Here is a 25,255-nt window from a genome sequence, read left to right as displayed (position 1 = left end):
CAGACCTCGAACCTGTGTCCCCTGCATTGGCAGGCAGATTCTCAACCACTGCGCCACCAGGGAAGCCCTTCTGCCAATTTGTGGATTGGATTGTTTGCTTTTTTAATATTGAGCTGCATGAGCTGCTTGTATATTTTGGACATTAATGCTTTGTCAGTTGCTTCATTCTGAGGGTTGTCTTTTCGTCTTGTTTATGGTTTCCTTTCTTGTGGAAAATCTTTTAAGTTTCATTAGGTCCAATTTGTTTATTTTTGTTTTGATTTCCATTTCTCTAGGAGGTGGGTCAAAAAGGGTCTTGCTGTGATTTACGTCACAGAGTGTTCTGCCTATGTTATCCTCTAAGAGTTTTATACTGCCTGTCCTTACATTTAGGTCTTTAATCCTTTTTGAGTTTATTTTTGTGTATGGTGTTAGGGAGTGATCTAATTTCATTCTTTTACATGTAGGTTTCCACTTTTCCCAGCACCACTTATGGAAGAGGCTGTCTTTTCTCCATTGTATATTCTTGCCTCCTTTATCCAGGATAAGGTGACCGTATGTGCATGGGTTTATCTCTGAGTATTCTATCCTGTTCCATTGATCTATATTTCTGTTTCTGTGCCAGTACCATACTGCCTTGATTACTGTAGTTTTTTAGTGTCATCTGAAGCCAGGAAGCCTGATTCCTCCAGCTCTGTTTTTTGTTCTCAATATTGCTTTGGCTATTCTGCATCTTTTGTGCTTTCATACAAAGTGTGAAATTTTTGGTTCTAGTTCTGTGAAAAAATGCCATTGGTAGTTTGATAGAGATTGCACTGACTCTGTAGGTTGCTTTGGGTAGTATAGTCATTTTCACAATGTTGATTCTTCCAATCCAAGAACATGGTATATCTCTCCATCTGTTTGTATCATCTTTCATTTCTTTCATCAGTCTTATAGTTTTCTGCATGCAGGTCTTTAGTCTCCTTAGGTAGGTTTATTCCTAGGTATTTTATTCTTTTTTTTACAGTGGTAAATTGGAGTGTTTCCTTAATTTCTCTTTCGGATTTTTCATCATTAGTGTATAGGAATGCAAGAGATTTCTGTGCATTAATTTTGTAACCTGCAACCTTACAAAATTCATTGATAAGCTCTAGTAGTTTTCTGGTAGAGTCTTTAAGATTCTGTATGTATAGTATCATGTCATCTGCAGACAGTGACAGTTTTACTTCTTCTTTTCCAATTTGTATTCCTTTTATTTCTTTTTCTTCTCTGATTGCTGTGGCTAAAACTTCCAAAACTATGCTGCATACTAGTGGTGGGAGTGGGCAACCTTGTCTTGTTCTTGATCTTCATGGAAAGGTTTTCAGTTTTCAACATGAGAACGATGTGGGCTGAGGGTTTGTCACATATGGTCTTTATTATGTTGAGGTAAGTTCCCCCTATGCCTACTTTCTGGAGAATTTTTATCATAAATGGGTGTTGAATTCTGTCAAAGGTTTTCTGAATCTATTGAGATGATCATATGTTTTTTATCCTTCAATTTGTTAATATGGTGTATCACATTGATTGATTTGCGTATATTGAAGAATCTTTGCATTCCTGGAATAAACCCCACTTGATCATGGTGGAGTATTTTTTTAATATGCTGTTGGATTCTGTTTGTTATTATTTTGTTGAGCATTTTGGATCTATGCTCATCAGTGATATTGGCCACTAGTTTTCTTTTTTTGTGACATCTTTGTCTGGTTTTGGTATCAGGATGATGGTGGCCTCATGGAATGAGTTTGGGAGTGTTCCTCCCACTGCTATATTTTGAAAGAGCTTGAGAATAATAGGTGTTAGCTCTTTTGTAAATGCTTGATAGAATTCACCTGTGAAGCCATCTTGTCCTAGGCTCTTTTTTGTTGGAAGATTTTTAATCACAGTTTCAATTTCAGTGCTTGTGATAGGTCTATTTATCTTTTCTGTTTCTTCCTGGTTCAGTCTTAGGAGGTTGTGCTTTTCTAAGAATTTGTCTTTTTCTTCCAGGTTGTCCATTTTATTGGAATATAGTTGCTTGTAGTGATCTCTCATGATCCTTTGTATTTCTACAGTATCAGTTTTTACTTGTCCTTTTTCATTTCTAACACTATTGATTTGAGTCTTCTCCCTTTTTTTCTTGATGAATCTGGCTAATGGTTTATCAATTTTTTTTACCTTCTCAAGGAAACAGCTTTTAGTTGTATTCATTTTTGCTATTGTTTCCTTCATTTTTTTTTCATTTATTTCTGATCTGATCTTTATGATTTCTTATCTTCTGCCAACTTTGGGTTTTTTTTTTTTTTTCTTCTTCTTCTAATTGCTTTAGTTATAAGTTTAGGTTATTCATTTGAGATTTTTCTTGTTTCTTGAAGTAGGATTGTATTGCTGTAAACTTCCCTCTTAAAACTGCTTTTGCTGCATCCCATAGGTTTTGCATTGTCGTGTTTTCATTGTCCTTTGTTTCTAAGTATTTTTTGATTTCCTCTTTGATTTCTTCAGTGATCGCTTGGTTATTTAATAGTGTATTATTTAGCCTCCATGTGCTTGTATTCTTTACAGGTTTTTTCATGTAATTGATATCTTGTCTCATAGCTTTGTGGTCAGAAAAGATACTTGATACAATTCCAATTTTCTTAAATTTACCAAGGCTTGATTTGTGACCCAAGATATGATCTATCCTGGAGAATGTTCCATGAACACCTGAAAGAAAACGTATTCTGTTGTTCTTGGATGGAATGTTCTATAAATACCAATTAAATCCATCTTGTTTAATGTTGCATTTAAAGCTTGTGTTTTCTTAGTTATTTTTATTTTCATTGATCTGTGCATTGGTGAAAGTAGGTTATTAATATCCCCTACTATTATTGTGTTACTGTCGATTTCCCCTTTAATGCCTGTTAGCATTTGCCTTATATATTGAGGTGCTCCTATGTTCGGTGCATAAATATTTACAATTGTATCTTCTTGGATTCATCCCTTGATCATTATGTAGGGTCCTTCTTGTTCTCTTGTAATAGTCTTTATTTTAAAGTCTATTTTTTCTGATATGAGAATTGCTACTCAAACTTTGCTTTGATTTCCATTTGCATGGAATATCTTTTTCCATCCCCTCACTTTCAGTCTGTATGTTTACCTAGGTCTGAAGTGGATCTCTTTTAGACAACATACCTACAGGTCTTGTTTTTGTATCCATTCAGCCAGTCCCTGTCTTTTGGTTGGAGCATTTAATCCATTTACATTTAAGGTAATTTTCGATATGTATTTTCCCATTACCATGTTCTTAATTGTTTTGTGTTTGTTACTGAAGGTCTTTACTTCTCTTGTGTTTCCTGCCTTGAGAAGTTCCTGTAGCATTTGTTGTAAAGCTGGCTTGGTGGTGCTGAATTCTCTTAGCTTTTGCTTGTCTGAAAGGCTTTAGTTTCTCCATCGAATCTGCATGAAGTCCTTGCTGGTTAGAGTAATCTTTGTTGTAGGTTTTTTTCCCTTTCATCACTTTATATATATGCTGCCACTCTCTTCTGTCTTGCAGAGTTTCTGCTGAAATATCAGCTGTTAACCTTATGGGGATTCCCTTGTGTGTTATTTGTTGCTTTTCCCTTGCTACTTTCAATATTTTTTCTTTGTGTTTAATTTTTGATAGTTTGATTACTATGTGTCTTGGTGTGTTTCTCCTTGGCTTTATCCTGTATTGGACTCTTTGCACTTCCTGCACTTGATTGACTATTTCCTTTCCCATATTAGGGAAGTTTTCAACTTTAATCTCTTGAAATATTTTCTCAGTCCCTTTCTTTTTCCCTTCTTCTTCTAGGACCCTTATAATTCAAATGTTGGTGTGTTTAATGTTGTCCCAGAAGTCTCTGAAACCATCCTCAATTCTTTTCATTCTTTTTTTTTTTGTTCTACTCTTCAGTAGTTATTTCCATTATTTTATCTTCCAGGTCATTTATCTGTTCTTCTGACACAATTATTCTGCTATTGATTCCTTCTAGAGAATTTTTAATTTCATTTATTGTGTTGTGCATCATTGTTTGTTTGCTCTTTAGTTCTTTTAGGTCCTTATGAAACATTTCTAGTATTTTCTCCATTCTATTTCCGAGAATTTGGATCATCTTTACCAATGTTACTCTGAATTCTTTTTTAGGTAGACTGCCTATTTCCTCTTCATTTGTTTGATCTGGTGGGTTTTTACCTTGCTCCTTCATCTGATGCATATTTCTGTCTTCTCATTTTGCTTAACTTACTGTGTTTGGCCTCTCCTTCTTGCAGGCTGTGGGTTCATAGTTCCCGTTGTTTTTGGTGTCTTCCCCCAGTGGGTAATGTTGCTTCAGAGGGTGGTGTAGGTTTTCTGGTGGAGGGGACTGGTACCTGTATTCTGTTGGATGAGGCTGTGTCTATTGTTTCTAGTGGGCAGGACCACATCTGGTGGTGTGTTTTGGTGTCTCTGTGATCTTATAATGATTTTAGGCAGCCTCTCTGCTAGTGGGTGTGGCTGTGTTCCTGTCTTGGTACTTGTTTGGCATGGGTTATCCAGCACTGGAGCTTGTTGGTCATTGAGTGGAACTGGGTCTTAGCTTTGAGACAGCGATCGCTTGGAGAGCTCTTGCCGATTGATATTATGTGGGGCCAGGAGTTCTCTGGTGGCCCATTATCCTGAACTTAGCTCTCCCACCTCAGAGGCTCAGGCCTGACATTCAGCCGGAGCACCAAGACCCTGTCAGCCATACGGCTTTTGGGAAGTCTGAGGTCTTCTGCCAGCATTCAGTAGGTGTTCTGTAGGAGTTGTTCCACATGTAGATGTATTTTTGAGGTATTGGTGGCGAGGGAATTGATCTCCATTTCTTACTCCACTGCCATCTTGAAGGTCCCCTCTCCTCACACGTCCTGTTGCTAGAGGATCCACATTTCATCTGGAAAGGACATAAATCTGGCAACGTCACTTAAGGCCTAGCCCATCCACTTCTTTCTCTTTGTGCTTAGTCTGTTTCACTTGCTCATAGTGAGCCCTGTGCAGGGGCCTTGCCCCCGGCCCTTCAGACCAGAGTTCCTCGTGAAATGGCTGAGCTGACACCTCAGCTCGGAACATGCGCTGAAGCTCCTCACAGGACACTCAACTCAAGTTGGAGGCGGGCTGTGCACAGAGACACTACACATGCCCTGCAGTGTGAACTGTTCCTATGTACTTTGTATTTGTTTTTTTTTTTCTATCTTTGCTTAACTCATGTTCACAAGTTTATCTCTATGTTTTCTTTTCCAACTCTTAAGCTTTTACACTTTATATTTAGATCTACATTCCAATTTGAGTTAATTTTTAATAAGATGTGAGTATAGGGCAAAGTTAATATATTTTGAGAATGGACTACTACTGTTTGGGCATCATTTCTTAAAAGACTATACATTATTGATCTTCTTTTTCTGCTGTTTTTTCCCTTATCTTTATTTAGGTATACTCAAATATAAAAATTGTTTATATTTGAGATATACCATGTGATATTTTGATAAAACTGGAAAGAAACCAAGGTAGAATGCACATGAAAGCAAATGCATGTAACTCCTTACAATGAAGCAAATAACCATACAGAAGAGGGTGGGGAAAATGAACTGCAGACAATATGTTAGCTGGATACTTATACATGCTAAAGACAAAAAAAGAACTGTATACACTGTACTCCAGTAGGTAAGTTCGTTTCTCACAGGGATCTAGAATAGCAATCTGAAAGTCCAGTATATATATACTAGAGTTGGATAAATAAGTTAACATATTGTAGATATGGAGAGCCAGTTTTCTCTCTGTGGGAGAAAGTAACTACAAATAAGTAAAGGTACAACTATAAAACCCAAGTTTTTATAAAATCTCCTACTTGGCATATTCTGGGGATTCCCCAGAACATGCATGCATCTTCCCCAGGAGGGGTCACCTGGATCTTCAGCAATTTTCCAACCAGTTCAAAGCTTTACTGGAGTCAGAGCTATGAGTAAAGATTTTGTAGGTTTGTCCTTTACTGAAACATTTAGACGAAGACGATCCTACAAATTCTCATGGGGAGGAACTTAAATGAATTTGTTAGAACCTTGTAGTTTTTCTATCCAAATTATTGTGATTTTTAATAGTTTTTCCCTTTTCTTGCTGAGTAGTATTTGTGGTGTGGAAAAACCACAGTTTTTTTAACCACTCACCTTTTGATGGATATTTGGATAGCATCCAGTTTTGTGCTATTACCAATAAAGCTGATATAAACCCTTCTTTACAAGTTTCTCTGTGAAAATAAGTTTTTACTTTTCTGGAATATATGTTTAGCAGGGTTCAGAGGGGGATCTACTGCATTGAATACCTACATTAGAGAAGAGGAGAGGTCTCAAATCAATGACTGAGTTTTTTTTACCTAGGAAACTAAGCTAAACCCAATATCAGGAGAAGAAAGGAAATAATCCAGATAAGAGCAAAAGTCAATAACCAACCTTCTGAAATAAACGTGTCTTAAAAGACTTTTATTATCTCCTATACCCATTGAGAGAGGGATACACATTATTTTCAAGAGCACAGAGACATGTACCAATGTCAAGTTCCTTGAAAGACACAACTAAAAAGCTCATTCAAGCATTCCCATGAAGACAACTTTGTGACCAATTTACTTCACTAGTGAAAGCTACCAAATATTTAAGGAAGAATCAATGTCAATCCTGTGTAATTTTTTTCAGAAAACGAAACATAAAAGAGGATTTCCCAGCCATTTTATAAGACCAACTTTATCCTGATATGCAAACCAGAAAATTATATTTAAACAACTAAGCAGAACTAATCCTTATTAACAAAGATAACAAGCTTCCTATCAAAATTTAACAAATTGAATAAAACAATATATTAAAGAATAAAACATCATGGTCAAGGATTATTTACCTCAGAAATAAGGTCTGTTTTATCATGCAAAGTATCAGTATAGGGCTTCCCTGGTGGCGCAGTGTTTGAGAGTCCGCCTGCCAATGCAGGGGACAGGGGTTCGTGCCCCGGTCTGGGAGGATCCCACATGCCGCGGAGCGGCTGGGCCCGTGAGCCATGGCCGCTGAGCCTGCACGTCTGGAGCCTGTGCTCCACAATGGGAGAGGCCACAACAGTGAGAGGCCTGTATACCAGAAAAAAAAAAGAAAAAGAAAAAGAAAAATGTATCAGTATAATTCACCATATTAATAGAATGTAAATGAAAAATATGTGACAATATATGCGTGTGTATTACTATCATTTTAAATTATTTTAAATAATAATAATTATTATTTTAAATTATTATTTTAAATATTTGTGTGTGTATGTACCATTACTGCAATCCAGAACTACAAGGTTGTCTCTAAGGGAATAAACTGTTAAAAAACACAAAAATTTGGAGAACCACCAGGAAACCATGCAAATGAAAAATCCAATATTGAAACGATACGTATTAGTTGACTCCATTTATAAACGATTCATGAACAGATTAATGAACAGATTAGTGATAGCAAAGGTTTAGGGATGTGAAGGAAGGGTAGGGGAGTCTCTTCAGGTATATCAAGAAGGCGTGTTGTGATACATTAAGTATTCGATTGTAGTGAAGGATAGAAAAAGGACAAGCTTCTGCCTCCTCATTTATGTTCTGCCCTTAGAGAAAGCCACAGTATCATCTTAGCCTAAATTTTTCAGAAGAGAAAAAAAAAAAACAAGAAAAACCTTACTTATAGCTCTAACTCCAGTAAAGCTTTGAACTAGATGGAAAATTCCTGAAGATCCAGGTGAGCCCTCCTAGGATAACATGCAAGTATGTTCTGGGGAATCCCCAGAATAAGCCAAGTACAGAACATTATAAAACTTGGGTTCTGAAGAGGCAAGTGGAATGACAGGTCATCTTGGAGAACTGGTGGTCACATCGCTGGGAGCCTGGCAGTCTAGGAGCATAGGCAAGGAGCCACTACCTCAGAAACTTTTCAATTCAGCTTCAAGTGCTATTCTTGTTGGTGACATTCTTGTTCTATTCTGTGTCTCTGTTTATATTTACCCCCAGATTTTTCTAAGTCTTTGTTACCCACGCCGTTGTGAGCTTCTGGCTTCCACTGCATTTCTTACCAGAATTTAACAGAACATGTCCTTGATTCTGGATAAGTGTCATTCACTCTTTGTCCCTGAGCATTCTCTGGACCATTTGCTTACTCCATTCTCATAGCGGAGTTCAAAGCAGAATCTACACTTACATGCCCTTTGTGTCTTCCCAGGTTGCATATTTGGAGGATGCAAGAGGCAGGGTTCTGGCGAGAGGGGGCCTGGGACATGTGCAGGAAAGTCAGGGCATGACATGTGGTGCTGTGCTGCTGATGCTAAGCAAATCTCACTCAAATAAGCCTTGAGATCTCACTAAAGAACATAGTAGCTTACCATTTAAACAGCAAACTGTGACAAAGCATATGCTTGTAACTTAGAAAAACTGCTAATTAAAAAAAATATGCACATGCAGGCAGCTTACTAAATGTGGCATGTCACCACGTAGAGTACTGGCACCCTGGACACCCCTCCACCCCCACCACAAGCATCATCTGAGCTCTGCACATCACATAGACAATCTGTTTTTCCATCCCAGCAGTGCCAGCTGTCCCTTGAGGAGAAACTCAAGAATGCTCACCAAGAAAGAGAAGCAGGAGATCTTTTCAGTGGATCCTAGCCACTCTCTGCATCTTCTTATGTAGTGATAACAGCTGGTAGTCCACACTTGCCAGCTTCAGACTGACTGCTCCCCACACCATCGGGCTCCAAATAAGCTGTCCTATGACAGGGAAGAAGCAACCACTGAAAGAGTTTTAAATTCAACACAGGCTGATTTTTCTCTCCCAGACCTAAATGCATCCACCTCCACCAGCCAAGTTTCTAAGATCTATGGAAACCTGCAGATTCTCTCAGATTAGAAAATTGGTTCCTCTTCTGAACAAAAAACATTGGCTGCTTTGCCCCTTCATGATTCTATAAAGGTTCCAGGGTTTTAATGACATTGCTCTCTTCTCTTTCCCTCACTTTGCTCCCGCCACTGTCACGGCCTTCAAATTAACCTTCCTGTCTTGGAATAAGAATAAAAACATCTTACCTCTGGCAAAAGGAGTACAGGCAAGAGAGAGCACACCTGGAAGGAATCAGGGAGTGGGTTGGACTAGGGGAATCTTCCCCCCAAAATTCCACTGAATCCAGAGGATTCAAAACATGAGATTCAAAGATAGTACTGCAACCCATCTTTTAGGAAAATAGCAACTTTACTCTGTTTACCGAGTGACCCTCCAGCAGACCCTGCCTTTCAGATGTCCTTTCACACACTATTTTCGATTCACTCTCAGGGAAGAAGTTTCTTGGATCTTGAGACTCTCTCCTCCAGAAGGTCCCCAAATCTTGAGTGAATATTGACCCGACTCCTCCCCTAAATTCTGTCTTTCAGGACCAGATTAGGTTAAATCAATAGATTGAAAAAGACTTATATTATTGGTATTTTGTCTTCTCCCCTTCCCTCCTTCCCCAGGGTGTGCCTACATTTCCTGAATCAACATGACTAAAAAAATCCACTCAGGTAATTATTCCAAGAAGTATCCTGAGGCCTCTCTTATGGACAGAGCACAACCGGCATAATTTTTAAGTTCTGCCTCTATAGTTGTGCTTTTACCACAATGCAATTATCCTCGGAACTGAGTGTCCCAAGGATTGCATTAGGCTTTGGACACACTTGACAATAATTTATGAAAAGTGTATTCATTTGGATGCTACTTCAGAATGGACATTGTTCTTATCCAAATAATACTAACCAACATTAATTAGGTGTTGCCCATGTGCCGGACATTTTATATTGCTTCTACTTGTATTAACTTATTTAATCATCATCCCAACCCTATGAAAGAAGTACTGTTACTACCCCAATGTGCACATAATATGCAAGAGGGGGGTCCACTAGAGCATCTGGAGGGAGCTCAGCCCTGCCAACACCTTGATTTTGTCCCAGTGATACTATTGTCAAATTTCTGGCCTCTAGAACTGTTCCAGAATAAATTTCTCTCATCTTAAATGGCCAGATTTATGGAAATCTGTTATAGCTGCTATAGGACACTCTATCTTTTCAGAAGCCTTTACCACCAACAACATTCCTCAGTATATACCACACCCAACTTGAGTTGGTCAGGAAAAAGAAAGTGGCTGAATCTTGGTACGGTGATTCTATCAAAGATTGGTTGCTTGTGATTCAATGCGTTGCTTGTGGCACAGGACGTGGCTCCCTAGACCAGGATGATGCTAACATTTCATTCAAAGGTTTCTTCCTCCTTAATCTACCCCTCTTCTTCCAATAGTAAATTAGTAGGTTTCCTTCTACTCTCCATAAATATGGAGTCCTGTCTTTGGTGTCAGGCATGGGTTGGTGTGGTGAGGAGATGGCCAAACCCAAATGACTAAGCACAACTTTTGGTTGCTTTAGGAGGTTCCTCCCTTTCTTTTCAGGTTCACTAACTTCTCAAGACGCACTTCAGGTGCCAAAGGTTAGACTTCCATTCATTTCAACATGTTTAATATGTTTGAGCATAAACAGCTTCCATCACCCAAAATACCCAAGCAGGTGGGAACTGTACGGAGCTGATAATTAAGGAAGGTCAGGGTAGCTGGTGAGGAGGCTGGGTTTCTAGGGTCATTGAAATTGTTGGTTTGATGTCAATTGCTCCTGAGATACTGCAGTGAAACTGAATACTTACAAGAATCACTGAAGAATATCCATTTGGAATCTAAGGAACACAAGTGAACACAGAATGAAAATTTAGGAAGAAAAAGTTTAAACTAAATAGCCACAGAAAGAGGGGTGTGTATATCAAGATAAATAGATAAATCAAATATAATGAAATACTAAACAACAGTTCAATCAAATAAGCTTAATCTTAACATAATATTGCATGAAAAATAAAATGCCAGTTGCAGGAAGAATACAAGCTACTTGATAAAATGCATATGTGCGTTTAAAGGACGTAAATTAATACCATATATTATGTACTGATTGATTCCCATGTAGTTTAAAAAATAATGGAAGAATATACAGAGAAATTTATTGTTGTATTTGCCTGGAGAATTTATGGTGATTTTTTTTTCTCTTTATAGAAACTGAAGGTTTAAACGAAGAAGGAAATGATAATTTTGCCCCCTGATCGTCAGATTTACATGTGTTTGTTTCACTAGCACATTTTATTTCTGCATGTAGTAAAAATAGTTTTACTTTCTTAAGAGCTTGTAACCAGGGAAAGAAACCTTTTTACTTTTTCAATAAATAAGATATTCAGTCATATTCTTCAGAGTTATCAGAGGATGCAGATGGGTGGTGTCCAGTATACTTGGTACTCTTGGGGCCCAAATTAGGCCACCCCAAAATAAGCCTCAATGACATATTGTTTATTTTGAATTAATGTTACCATAGGAGCTGCTAAGCACAAGGACACTCTGACCTTCTTTTCTGTCTCCCTGAAAGCAGGAAATAAATGTCATGTGAAAGACACCTTCCCTGCATCTAGAGGTAGAAGGACACTCTTATGACAAAGACAAGGAGTTCAGGCTGAGAAGCCTATGTTTAAAAACCTTATTACTTTTTAAATTTACTACCCCAAACCCAAACTCTGTTTAGGTTCTTCACTAAGTGGGTATCCCAGATCTAAGTTTCTTTATTCTGTCAATTCCTCCAAATTTATTTTTTCTTTATCTAAAAGTATAAAACCTGCCTGCTTTGGCCACTTCTTAGGTTCCATTTCTATGGGACCTCCATGCACATGAAATAAATGTTGTTTCTTTTTCTCCTGTTAATCTGTCTTGTGTCAATTTTATTATTAGTCCAGGTACAAGGACTCTAAAGGGGTAGAAGGGAAAATGTCCCCCTCCCAGACACTTGTTGAGCCAGGCAGGAGGCTAGCTGGACCCTGCTTCCCACACTAAGTCTGCTGTAACTGACAGATCCTGGGAAATCTGACAAAGGCCTGTAGAAGGTAAGATTTCTTACCATGGCAGCCTCTCAAATCTCTGCCTATAGGGTCTGATGGAAAGGAAAGTGATGTGAGTCCCTTTTCTCTCTCTCTGAATTTATATAAGCAAGAGAAAATTTTAGTGAAGCTAGATCCTTGGATGAGCAACTCCTGGGAATCTTTTACCTCCCAGAGTTGGCCACTGTTTTTCTTTGTCTCTGTCTCTTGTGATGTTTTTCATAAGGAGCAAGAACCATAGGGCAGAACACAGGCATAGGCCCTCTAAGTCTGCCCTCAGAGCCTAAGATCTCAGACTGGTGAGTTAATAGTTCTTACCAAACTGGTGTCAATTAGGCAAGCTTTACTGTGGGTTCCTTATGAAAAAACAGATGAAGATTTTTTCCTTCAGTCTTATTATGTGTTCTGAGAGCTTGGCTTATGTCCAGTGAAAATATTCTCTCTGGTCTCTGCCTTCAGGAAGGTGCATTTACTGGGGTGCATGTGTTGGCCAATGGAACTGACTGGGGTTCCAACACATGAAGTCACAAGCAGCACTCTATCTTTGTCTGGCTGAGCAAGTTCTCAAGGGAGTTTGTCATAAGGAGTCCCAATCCTTAAGGGGCCTTTCTCGTCTCAACATTCATTGCTTGTTAGTGTTGGAATAGTCCCACTCCTGTTGCACCTGCATGGTGCCATTAACTAGTAGCACATTTATGTCTGGAGGTACCTCGTGTTTTTTTTGACACCGGAGACACCGTTTTCTCTACACCATTCTTACCACCTATAGCAACAAAGGGATTTTACTTTCTTAGACTAACAAACACTGGAAGGGAACTTTCTAAATCTTGTGAGAGCTATACACTAGCTTGTGACACTTGTCTTGTTTCTTTCGTTAAGCCATAATAAAATGTTTATTGGTTTGAGGCCCTAGTTGAAATCAATATATGAGCCTACTCATCAATGGCCTGATGACGGATGCTTTCAATTGGCTATACTTAAAAGGAAATAAATGTTTGAAAGCTGTCATCATAAACAGCTGCCAGATTGGTAATTATGAGAGAATCAAATTATAAGGGAAAAAAAGGAGTTCTAAAGAATCTTTTATTAAAAGAACAGAAATCCAACTTAAACAAAATTCTAATATAAATTCCTTTTCTTAAAAATCACCCCATTACTTCAGCAATTCCCCAGACCTTCCTACAAATAGTGAGGAAATAAATCAGCTGGAGGCCAATATTCAAGGGCTAACAGAATCTGTCTTTTTCTTGCAAATCTCTATAAAACCAGAAGTACACCTCTAGAAACATGTCAAGGACCACCAAATCTTTACTAGTCCCAAGGCCTCACCTATTCCTCTCAAAGTGCTTTTAGATATTATAAAAGATCAAGATATTGGATGAAAATTGTCCTGCACTTAAGAAAATATATTTTAACAATAATTACCCTAAAACTTATGATAATAGAGCAATATATTCCAAAACTCTTGGAGAAATCTTACATTTTCTTTCTCTGTCCCTTAAAGTTATAAACCTTACCATGTCTTTGAAATGTAAAGGTACCTCACGTAGCTTGAGACTGAGCCCTTATTAACTAACTCAATGGGTAGAACATGATACTACAATTAAAAAAAAAAAAGAAAGAAAAACAGAAGGGGGCCTTTTTCCGCACAAAATGCTAAAAGGACTCTCATTCCTAAACTCTTATAAATAACAACTTATTTAACATTGTATGTCCAGGGCAAATACAGATATTAAACATCTTCTCTAAAATAAGTAAGGACTTTAGCCATCTCAGTGAATAATGATTTTTATAAACTAGTGAGTTTTCTATTGCATCTGCTTCATCACTAAACTTTTAACATGAAAATATGAGATCTCTTGTTGTGACTGTCTGTATGTGTATGTTACCTCTGGGTAGGATTGCCAAGAGCTCTACTTAGTTGGCTTTAACAAACAAGTGCCTATATAAAAATTGTCAAAAAGATATTAAAAGCTAACTCGAATGTGCTTCAAGTTCACATGATCTAAGGTAATCTTTAGTAAATAAAAGCTAATTTGAAGCTTGTTGGTTCAATAAATACAGGTATGTCTTCAGAGTTAACATTAAATATAATGCAGATAAACAACTTTTATTCCACCTGGGTTCATTTGTCAAATGGGCTAATGTTGCTTCTGATGCAAACTTTGTTAGAAAAGCAAATTAAAAAGTGACATAATTTCTAACTGCTTTAATGTCTCAGGAAATTTTCATGAGTAGTCTAAGTATGATTATTAAGAACAAATAGATTAAATAGATGTAAATGAGTAAAGAGTTGTTAGGTGAACTTCTTACCAATATTTGTTTTAAAAATGTCTACTCAAATAGTTTCTTAGTCTCTTTGGTAATTACATCCTTAGATTTTTTGCTAAGTTAAATTAAATGATGGGAATTCGTTGAATATCTACATTATTTCCATGTAAGATAAAATATTGAAACATTAATTGTTAAACAATATAAGTTTATACTTACTTTTAATCTCTTAGCACAGAGAAACTAAGTATGTTTGTATTTGTTAGTAATTATATCTTGTGCTTTACTGAAAGACTGTACTATGAAATAACATATGTTTCTAAAATTATAAAATGTATTTGTGCTTCCTAAGCCACAAAATGTTAATACAATTCACAATTGTTTATTTTCACTAAAGAAATTAAGATTTCAAAGGTTTAAGAACTTTAATATATGTGGTTAAAACAACCAGATATAATAATAGAAAAAGGATGTGTTTGGGGATAAGAAAAGGTATAAGGTATGGAGATGTTTTTATTTTATTTATTATTATTATTTTTTTTTTTTTTTTGCGGTACACGGGACTCTCACTGTTGTGGCCTCTCCCGTTGCGGAGCACAGGCTCCGGACACGCAGGCTCAGCGGCCATGGCTCACAGGCCTAGCCGTTCCACGGCATGTGCGATCTTCCCAGACTGGGGCACGAACTGCATGGGCAGGCAGACTCTCAACCACTGCGCCACCAGGGAATCCCTGGAGATGTTTTTTGTTTAGGAAAAAGAAAATGATTTTGTTCCAAAGTTGGTGATTTCTAAATGGGAAAGAAAACCAGGGACAAATTAAAATACACATAGAAAACTGTAAAATATATGTAAATAAAGGAATCTTTGGAAAGGAACTGTATGTGTGGTCAGGACTGAGTAAGACTGGAATGAATTTAATTTAATAGGTGAGTTTTAATATCAAAATTAAGCTGGTAGAAAATTAGAACTGGTTTTCTCGTTTTGTTTTTGTTTTTATTTTCTATTGGTCTGCTCCTGATAATAAGAGATTATGAAAGGTTTTTCTTTATATTTAAGTAATCTGCTAAAATAAACAGCCTGTGTCTTGTCAAAATAATCACTACATTATATGTTATCTTTATCAGGTCTTTGCTTACTTAAGGAAGCCTAGTTCTCTCAATAATAAAGAGTAAAGTTTAATATAACCTTCTACATCTGCCTATGAAGTCTTTAATTGTTGTTTTAGTTAAATGGATGACCATGATTTGTTCTACTGTCACCTATATGACTAAGTGTTTTTAAGCTTTTTTGATAATTTTGTCAAACTTCCCCAAAAGCAAATTCTAAATAAAGTCTTTTTGAGTTAGAAATAACTTTGAGATATGAATTACATTAGAGAGCTCTTGAAGTATCTCAAAAATTTGTTTTCTCTCCTTTATGAAAAGAGCAATGTTAAACTAAATATATTTGATATGTTAAATTACATGGGACACATTGTCAAATAAGAAGTAACATTAACTCTTCTTTATGTTGTGTCTGTATGGATTTGTACTATAAGTGTTCCCAGAAACTACATAAAAGTCATGGAAGTCATATATGTTCTGACATAACATGTTATCTGTCATTAAAATTGAGGCTTATGCTAAAGGGACTGAACCCAAATATCAGGGAAATGCCCTGACATTCACGAAAAAGCAGCACCAACAGAATCTGTAAGGTTGTGGCACATGTGGTTGAAGTTCATTCTGCTTCTGTAAAAACAAAAAACAAAAACAAAACAAAACAGAACAAAAAAACGCTTATTGGCAGATTTATGTGATCTCAAGGTGCTTGTGACAAAGCAACAGTCTACACCTAAATGAGAGAAATTAAGATGGATAAGCAATAGCTCTAAATTAACAAACAGTGAGGGAAATGGGAAACCAAAAAGGCCATTTGGTTCTTCGTGTCTATTTGGAAAACCTCATTTTTTTTTTCTTGCATTTCTTCACCCACCATAGTGAAGCTAAAATAATTCAAATTGTAAATAGCCATTGTCAGGAAGATTTCTATAAAATTAAGAAAACAGTCTACCTGCAATGTCTGAGCTGCTGGGTTCATAACACTGGGGAGAAAATAATTTTGTCCTCAGTGGCCTCAGACTTCCTTTCTCTGGACCTTTTGGACATCCGCAGCTGGACTTCATTCAACTATCACTTAATACTGGGTTATCAAAATGTTATTGTTACTGTATGTATGTTTTTCAAATGGGTTGAATCTTTCCCCTGCTGCAAAGCTGATGCCCTCACAATGGTAAAGAAACTTTTAAAAATGTGTTTTCTGCTTGGGGTCTACCTTCCACAATCTCCAGTGGTCAGGAACTCACTTCACTGGGCAAATACTATAAGCCTTAACAACAAACTTGCAAACTTCTTGGATTCGCACTGTCCCTGTCACCTCAATTATCAGGCACGGTCAACAGAACTAATGGAAAACTGGACTAAAAAACCAAGAGTGAATTACATGGGAATGAATGAACTGATGAATTATTATAATTTTTATAACTTTTTGTCTAAAATACTACTGATTTTTTAACCTTTTTTTTACAGATACAAGGAAATTTTTTAAAATGTTTACAACGATTTGGTAAGACATACTGTTATAAGCAGAGTTGAGACATTGATCTTTTTCTCCCTAACTGATCCTTCCAGAATTCAGAAACTCTCAGTGAGCATTCTTATTTCCTTGGCAATATAGTTATTTGCATAAGTTCAATAAGAATCTGTTCTCTTTATAATACAACGCAATTAGAAACACTGATTATATTACCAAGGCTTTGACTGGAATGTCATATAGGAAAGAGACACGCATAGACAAATATGACCAGAGAGCTTAAAGGAACTAAGGCTGACTTCTTGGAGCCAATAAGGCCCCTTGGAAAAAAATCCTTGTACCTTGTTAACAGCGTTTCCAGCAGCCTTACCTGGTAAATAAGGAAGGGTCCTTCCTGGAAGGCCCAGGAAACTTAGGATACTTTGGGGACTTCAAGAGGAGTGGAATTCACAAAATCTATAGTTATTATAGGAAAACCTGACAGCGAATATCTGGTGTGACTTACTGGCCCTGAGAGGTTATTAAAAGTTTAATATGGAGATTTCTTATAACAAGTTCCAGCAAAACATAATTAAAAGAGCCTACATGGGTAATCACTATTCTTGCTGGACTTATGAAAATAATCAGGTAAAGCTTATTAAATTAAAATATTTTCCAAACAACTTAGTCTTTATTTGGCTTTGTAAAATGAGGGTGATTTTAGAGAGAAAAAATATGTTTCAATTAAACTATAATACACTTGTAGATATTAATTTCTAGTGCTATTACTTTCTTTTGAGATTTTGTTACTTACCTGAAAATTGGACTGGTTACCGACTTTTTCTAGTTTTCTGCAATATCTAACTACAGTTCTCTAAAGTTTCCAGTTTTACCCTCTTCTTTTGTTTTGGGATTATTGAGAACTAAAACTGCCCTTTTCCTGAAGCCCTGCAAATTGAAGCTACATGATGTGATATAAATTTCAAAGAAATCACTAGAATAGCTCATATTTAAACAATCCTTGAGCCTGTTTCCGTATAAGCCACTCAGAAAGTTTACCCACGCATCCTATTACTTCCTCAGAGATAATTCAAAATGCAAAAGATGCTTTGTCCCTGACATCTAGCAATCTGCTTGACTGACTGCAACCTGGGCTCAGAAACTGGTTTATAATCTGCTGTCTCATTAACCTTTGTTTTCCTTTTGTTCCCACAGAAGTGTCTCTTATTAAATAACTGATTCCTTGCACATATGTCTGGCTTGGGGAGCCCATCTGCATCATCACCTCATAAATGAGATACAACTGTTTAACTGATCTGTTCTCACAACTAAAATGTTGGTTCAATGAAATGGAGGATCCTACTAACCTGTTCTCTTTCTATATAGTCAACAGCTCAGCTTTAAATATGAGAAACTTCCAAGTTTCAGAGGAAGTAGCTATTGGGGCCCAGGCTAGGCTGCCCCTAAATGTACTTCAATGGTACATTGATCCTATTGAATTAAAGTTACTTAAGAAGTAGCTAAGGAAGAGGAACACTCTGACCCTCCTTTCTGTCTCCCTGAAAGCAAGAATTAAATCTCTCATGTGAAATGTAGACTCCCTGCATCTGGAGGTAGGAGGACACCTTTAGCACCAATGGTAGGGAATTTCAACTGAGAGGCCCATGTGAACAGACTTTGTTATTTCTTTAATTTACTTCCCCAAGCCCAAGCTCTATTTAGGTTCTTCACTAATTAGGTACCCAAAGCCTAAGTTTCTTTATTCTGTCAATTCCTCACAAATTTATTATTTCTTTGTCTAAAAGTATAAAAGTTTCCTACTTTGTCCACTTCTTAGGTTCCATTTCTATGGGGCCTCCATGTACATAAATTAAAATTTGCTTATTTTTCACCAGTTAATGTCTTGTTTCAATTTTATTTCAGCCACAAGAACTAAAGAATGGTAGAGGGGGAAACTTCCCCATCCCCAACAATACCATGATATATTTCTCTTGATAAAAGTAAGAAAGCAATTAATTTTTGAACATTAATACATGCTGGATTGTTGCTTTTTTAAATTTGAGATATTTCATTTTTCAAGAAGACTTTAAACACACAATGAGTTTCCAGGAATAAAAGATCTAATACTTTAAAATGCATATAGATATATTGTGGCTAGTGTTATATAGAGAGGGAGCTGCTGCAAGATAAAAGAGGAAGATTTAAAACAACAATTGACACAACAGTTGTCTCATCAAAGTTTTTATTGCCCCCAATAGCTGCATTCTTATTGAGATAATTATCCATTTGCTTACATCTATGTCCGGCCAAATTTCACATGCAAGGTAATAAAATTGAGGACTTTTGCTCTGTCCATAGTGATGCCTTTTTCAGGGAAACTTTACTCCCATCCCTTCAATATGTACCTCCTTGGCCTCAGGGACCTCGACATACTATCTTCTGACTTCGTTTCACCATGTACAGAGGAGCTCATTTCAGGCCTTTCCCATCACAAGTCCTCTGAAACTCTTCTGATAGATGGAAAGCAGAATGCTAGATTTCTAGAGTTCATGTGTCCCAAGTGGAGTAATTCCTTAATAAGTCCCCAATAAGGCTTAGCACAGTTCAAGGCTGTGACTGATAAGTGGTTCTGTTGGCTGTCTTCTGGTACTTGTTCACTACGTTCCACCCTTGTACTAGGTATAGAAAACTTTCTATAGAGAGATTATCTCCAACTTGTTTTAATTCTTGGCAGTCCTGTGGGTAAGAACCTGTCTAGAAAAATTTGAGCTGTAATAAAAGGGGCTAAAAGAGCACATAATGGACTGAGGCCATTTCTGGTCTACTTACAACACAACCATTTTTACTTCAAAGGAAAAGTCTAGAACATTTAACACACACTTTTATTGCATGTTCTATTGGCAGCTACTATCTTAAATGCTTTACAAATAGTAGACTAGTTCATCTCCATCACATAACAATCTGAAAATACAGGTGCTGTTATTGAGCATATTTAACAGAGGAAAGAACTGAGGATCACAGAGGCTAAGAAACTTAAGATCAAACAGCTACATAGTGTTGGAGCTGGATTGATTTGAAACCAAGAAGTTTTCTTTCAAGGTAATTTTATATTACTAAAACTTTCTGTGTTCCTTTTCTTTAGTATCTTTATATTCAACCTATCCAGCTCTCTGAGGCCTGACTGATCTTAATAAATAACCATATATTGATCATGGCTATAACTACAGACCCCACGGGAAGAGCATAAAAATGAATAAATGTGAGACATCAAGCACAAAGTCCTTTGACCTACACTTAATTTGTCCTTTATGTATTTACATACACCAGATTCACTAACATGGGGGGAGAGGATGTTGTACTTTCTTATCTCAACATAGTTGTAAGCAAGCCCCACCCTTGGTCACAAACACATGGGGTCAGATAAATTAAAATCAGGATGGAGCCTGGAAAGATAGAGCCTCAACCTCTCACTCATGACTCAGTGTGTGTCCATGGAAATAAAGACCATAAAAGCATTAGGAAAAGAACCAGATATTATAGAAAAGCATCCATGGTCTCTCCCTCCTCTAAATCGCATTATCTTTGAGTGGTCAGAAACACATTCTCCATCAAGCCACCAGTTATTTAATTTACTTAATTTGAGCAAGAAGTCTCTAGAAACATTGTAAATTTCTCACATTCAGAAATAGCTTTTTTTCCTCTAGATTCCTCCTCTATAAAGCCTTGAATTTGAATTATAAGGGGAGGGCACAGGTGAAAGCTCAGAGACCCTACAGAGGGTCCTGACAAGGAAATTCCAACATCAGGAGTAGCCGCTTCTTGGAACACCCTGGGAATTGTCACAGATGTAGTCCCATGCCCCAGACAGGTTGGCAAACTGTCCAAGTCAAAGGCAGGATTTGCCCTTCCCCAGTAGCAACCAGATGCTCTGTTCCCATGATCCCGAGCACAAGGGGAAGGAACTGAGTCCTTCCAGGAAGAGTGATGGCTGGTGTGAGAGGGAGGACAGCAGGGGGCCTGCAAAGAGAATGTGAACCTATAATGGGACAATCTGTGGGACACAGGGACAAGGCGGGCAGTGGGGCCAAATGTGGAGCAACTTTGCTTGGGGCAAGTGGGGAAAGCAGCTTGAAATCACAGAACTTAACTGACTTGTCCAATATCTTACTGTCAAAGAAAGAGGGGTTAAAATTCAACACTTCTGTCTTCCAGTATATTTTTTCCTTCTTTTGCTTTCTTTCAAAATTCATGCTGTTCTTATCTCTGAACACCCCCACTTGCAGATTTCCTACTGAGTCCTTGTTTTGTTGGCCCTCCCCTGCCATCATTTTCCTGACCTGTCCTCTGCCTGCATTGCTCTGATATGATTTCAATGGATTGACCAAACCACTCCTTCATTTGAACTGTGCCCATCTTCCAAGTAGCCTGTAAGCCCATGCTGCTTTTCTTCCATTGAGCACACTTTAAGGTCAGTCAGGATCACACACCATCCCTTGCAAATGGACCTCCTGGAATCTTTAAACATCTCTCTGATGGGACCATGCTGCTCTGTCCTCAGACCCTGCCATCTGGTGGATGTTTTCAACACTGGTGTTTTTCTTATTTTTCTAACTTCTGGGTACAATAGGGTCAGACAGAGAATTCTTTTTCACAATATTTTCCTTAAGCATGGCCTGATACAGGCTTAGGATACAGCAGAAGATAGACTAAATCTGTTCATTAAGATCTGACAGGCATTGGGCCTTTCATACTCAGAGAAGGTAATTTTCACTCAACAAAAGTGATTCCAACCTAAGCCCCACATATTTTATCCCATGGAAACCCCACTGTATTAGTTTAATTTTGCTGTGTAACAAACTCCCACTTGTTTTCAGGTTATTGGCAAAATTCAGTTCCTGGTAGTTGTAGGACTGAGGTCCCATTTCCTGCTGGCTGTCCACTGAGGTGCCACTCTCAACTGCACACCTTGGTACATGGTCACCTCCATCTACTAAACCAGCAAAGACACAATAAATATTTTTGGTGCTTTGAATCTTTTGACTTCCCCTTACATAGTCAATCAGAGAAAACTGCATCAAAATGGCTCATGTAATTAGATTGGGCCCACTTCAATAATCTCCCAGAAAGTTCTCATTTTATTGACTCAATTAACTGATTAGTGACCTGAATTGTTTCTTAAAGAATCCATTTTGCCATATAACATAACATCATTGAGGGGTTGCTATCTCATCTTGCTAAAGGCTCTTTTCACAATCAAGGGGAGACAGTTTATAAGATCAAGTGTCATTGGGGGTCATTGGCATTCTGGATAACCCAGACTTATCTGCCATTCATGCTTCCCTGAGATGCACCTCACTCAAACCTGTATAATGAGATAATCCCCCTATTTCTTATATGAAAGCACCTGAAAGATTGGAGACTGAGACATTTCCTCTCTCATTTGCTTGTACTTGCCCCTGTGGCCATTCTCCACCTCTCTCCCAACCACCCCCACCTTGTACAGAAAGTTAGCCCCTGTATCTCTTCCCTCACTTAGAGAAAATCTAGATGGCTCAAGTTATGTTTGCTAATTTTCAAGAAGATTTCCTTTAATCTTGACAGTAGCTGAAACAACCCACCTTCCCATGCTACAGCTCCATAAAACAATACATATTTCTGACCCAAATCAGAATGTTCATTGGGAGGCTTCTCAGGCCAGATATTTTGAATAAAGGCTAACAGTGCTCTGCTTGATTTCCTTCCAGTTTTTGGTACACTGACTTGAACAGGGCTGGACCTCCTACCACTCAGTTCAGCCACTTCCAGAAACCCCTTGACATCTCTCCACCTGAGAGTCCCAGCAAATATCTGACTGAGGAAGGCCCCTCCTAAGCACTGCTCCACTCTCTTTGCTTTACAGAGTGGTTTAAACCCTTATTCTCTCTCTTCTTTGTCCTTGGTCTAAGCTTCTTGACCTAATCTGTTTCACCATGGTACTCATGGTTATCTAGAAAACCTGGGAAAGCAGTGCTGCGGAGATGCTGAATTTTTTTCTTCTATCTTCTTATCACTTGACTATGAGAAACTGACAGTCATTCAAAAAAATTCAGGGTCATTTTCTGCCTTTTAACATGACAAAGATTATGGTACCAATAGTGCTAAACACTTGAATCTCAGCTAGGATTTTATGAAAGAAAATTTAGAATGTCACAGTGTCATTAGGGGAATTTGAGATATAAATAAGACCCTCTCATTATATAGTACCTTAAAATCAAAAGGTTTAAAGATTCTAAATATTTAATCATCTACATTTTTTAAAATCTTGTGAAGATGAATTTATAAATATATAAAAACTCTAAAAATGTAAGAAAAGTTGAAAATTCCTTTCTTTAACCATTCCTGAGGATAGACAAATAAAACAGACAATCTAACGTCCAAATTTAATGGTATTTTGGTTGATTCTTTTCCAAACTTGTTTTCTTACCTGATTTCCTGATCCATGACCTCGTGAAGTCCACAGTATTTGATATTAGCAGATATTTCAGGAGGGTATTGGTATAAGAGTCAGTTTTCCTTCAGAGAGAGGCTCTTGGAAAGCTCAGGAAAGAAGATGGAACTCCTAGTATCATGCAGGACTAGACACCATGTCAGGACTGGGTCTGTAACAACTGTAGATTTATAAGAGGGAGGGAAAGAGAGACACTGTAGGACCTTGGGGGAAAGGGAGGGAGGGGAGGACTGCCAGAGGAAAAGGCCAGGATAGCAGGTCTGACAGGTGTAATTTTAAAAAGAGCAAGAAACCTGTTTTTATATTGAAAGGAAAATGCAATGGAAACAGCAATAGAAATTAGGAAGTGAGACATAAGACATCTCAGTTAAAGTCCTTTTCTTCCAATGTGCTGCAAACGTTACTTCATTTCATGTCAAGGACCATGAGCTCTCTGAAATTTTGCTCTAATAGCAAGGCTAGTTGTCTCCCCATGGTTACACAGATATTTGCAGGAGGCAAAGGACATTAGTACTTGTAGCATCATGAGTTTCACAATATTCATCTCAGTCCCCCTTACTCGCTAGTCCCATGGTGGGGACATAAATGGGCCCATACAGGTGCCTTCACATGTAGTGGGTTATGTTATAGGAGAGGAATATCCCCTACAATTACACTAAAGGAGCTTGGGTAACATGAATCTTTATGATGGGCAGTAAGCTAGCCTACTCCTTACTTCAGATGGAGACATCTTTCTTGTATTGGACAGTTACCAGGTCTGACTTACTTCACTCTGGATGGAAACACTATGTCAATTTTCTAAAACTATAAGCAAGCCTGCCTTTTGTTTGGAGAGAGATGCCATCTCTACTTTTTTTTTTTTTTTTAACATCTTTATTGGAGTATATTTGCTTTACAATGGTGTCTTACTTTCTGCTTTATAACAAAGTGAATCAGTTATACATATATCCCCATATCTCTTCCCTCTTGCATTTCCCTTCCTCCCACCCTCCCTATCCCACCCCTCTACGTGGTCACAAAGCATCAAGCTGATCTCCCTGTGCTATACGGCTTCTCTTGGTTAGTTATCTATTTTACATTTTGTAGTGTATGCCCATGCCACTCTCTCACTTTATCTCAGCTTACCCTTCCCCCTCCTCGTATCCTCAAGTCCATTCTCTAGTAGGTCTGTGTCTTTATTCCCATCTTGACCTTAGGTTCATGACCTTTTTTTTTTTTTTTAGATTCCATATATAAGTGGTAGCATACGGTATTTGTTTTTCTCTTTCTGACTTAATTCACTCTGTATGACACACTCTAGGTCCATCCACCTCACTACAAATAACTCAATTTTGTTTCTTTTTATGGCTGAGTAATATTCCATTGTAAATATGTGCCACATCTTCTTTATCCATTCACCTGTTGGTGGACACTTAGGTTGCTTCCATGTCCTGGCTATTGTAAATAGAGCTGCAATGAACATTGTGGTACATGACTCTTTTTGAATTATGGTTTTCTCTGGGTATATGCCCAGTAGTGGGATTGCTGGGTTGTATGATAGTTCTATTTTTAGTATTTTAAGGAAACTCTATACTGTTCTCCATAGTGGCTGTATCAATTTACATTCCCACCAACAGTGCAAGAGGGTTCCCTTTTCTCCACACCCTCTCCAGCATTTATTGTTTGTAGATTTTTTGATGATGACCATTCTGACTGGTGTGAGATGATATCTCATTGTTGTTTTTTTTTTTTTTTTTTTGTGGTATGTGGGCCTACACTGTTGTGGCCTCTACCGTTGCAGAGCACAGGCTCCAGACGCGCAGGCTCTGCGGCCATGGCTCATGGGCCCAGCCGCTCCGCGGCATGTGGGATCTTCCCAGACTGGGGCACGAACCCGTGTCCCCTGCATCGGCAGGCGAACTCTCAACCACTGCGCCACCAGGGAAGCCCCTCATTGTTGTTTTGAGTTGCATTTCTCTAACGATTAATGATCT

General features: G+C 37.9%; 1 protein-coding gene across 1 annotated transcript in view; it reads right to left on the bottom strand.

The window, feature by feature from the left end:
• Positions 1-8,745, bottom strand: part of LOC115850767 (lithostathine-like) — a 43,396-nt gene extending 34,651 nt beyond the window's left edge. Inside the window, exon 1 of the mRNA XM_060309520.1 lies at positions 8,619-8,745. The gene's annotated coding sequence lies outside the window, so the exon portion shown is untranslated. The remainder of the gene's footprint in view (positions 1-8,618) is intronic.
• Positions 8,746-25,255: the final 16,510 nt, after the last annotated feature.

This window comes from Globicephala melas, chromosome 12 (assembly GCF_963455315.2).
Source record: "Globicephala melas chromosome 12, mGloMel1.2, whole genome shotgun sequence".
NCBI classification, from domain to species: domain Eukaryota; kingdom Metazoa; phylum Chordata; class Mammalia; order Artiodactyla; family Delphinidae; genus Globicephala; species Globicephala melas.
This window is presented reverse-complemented; position numbering and strand designations above follow the sequence as displayed.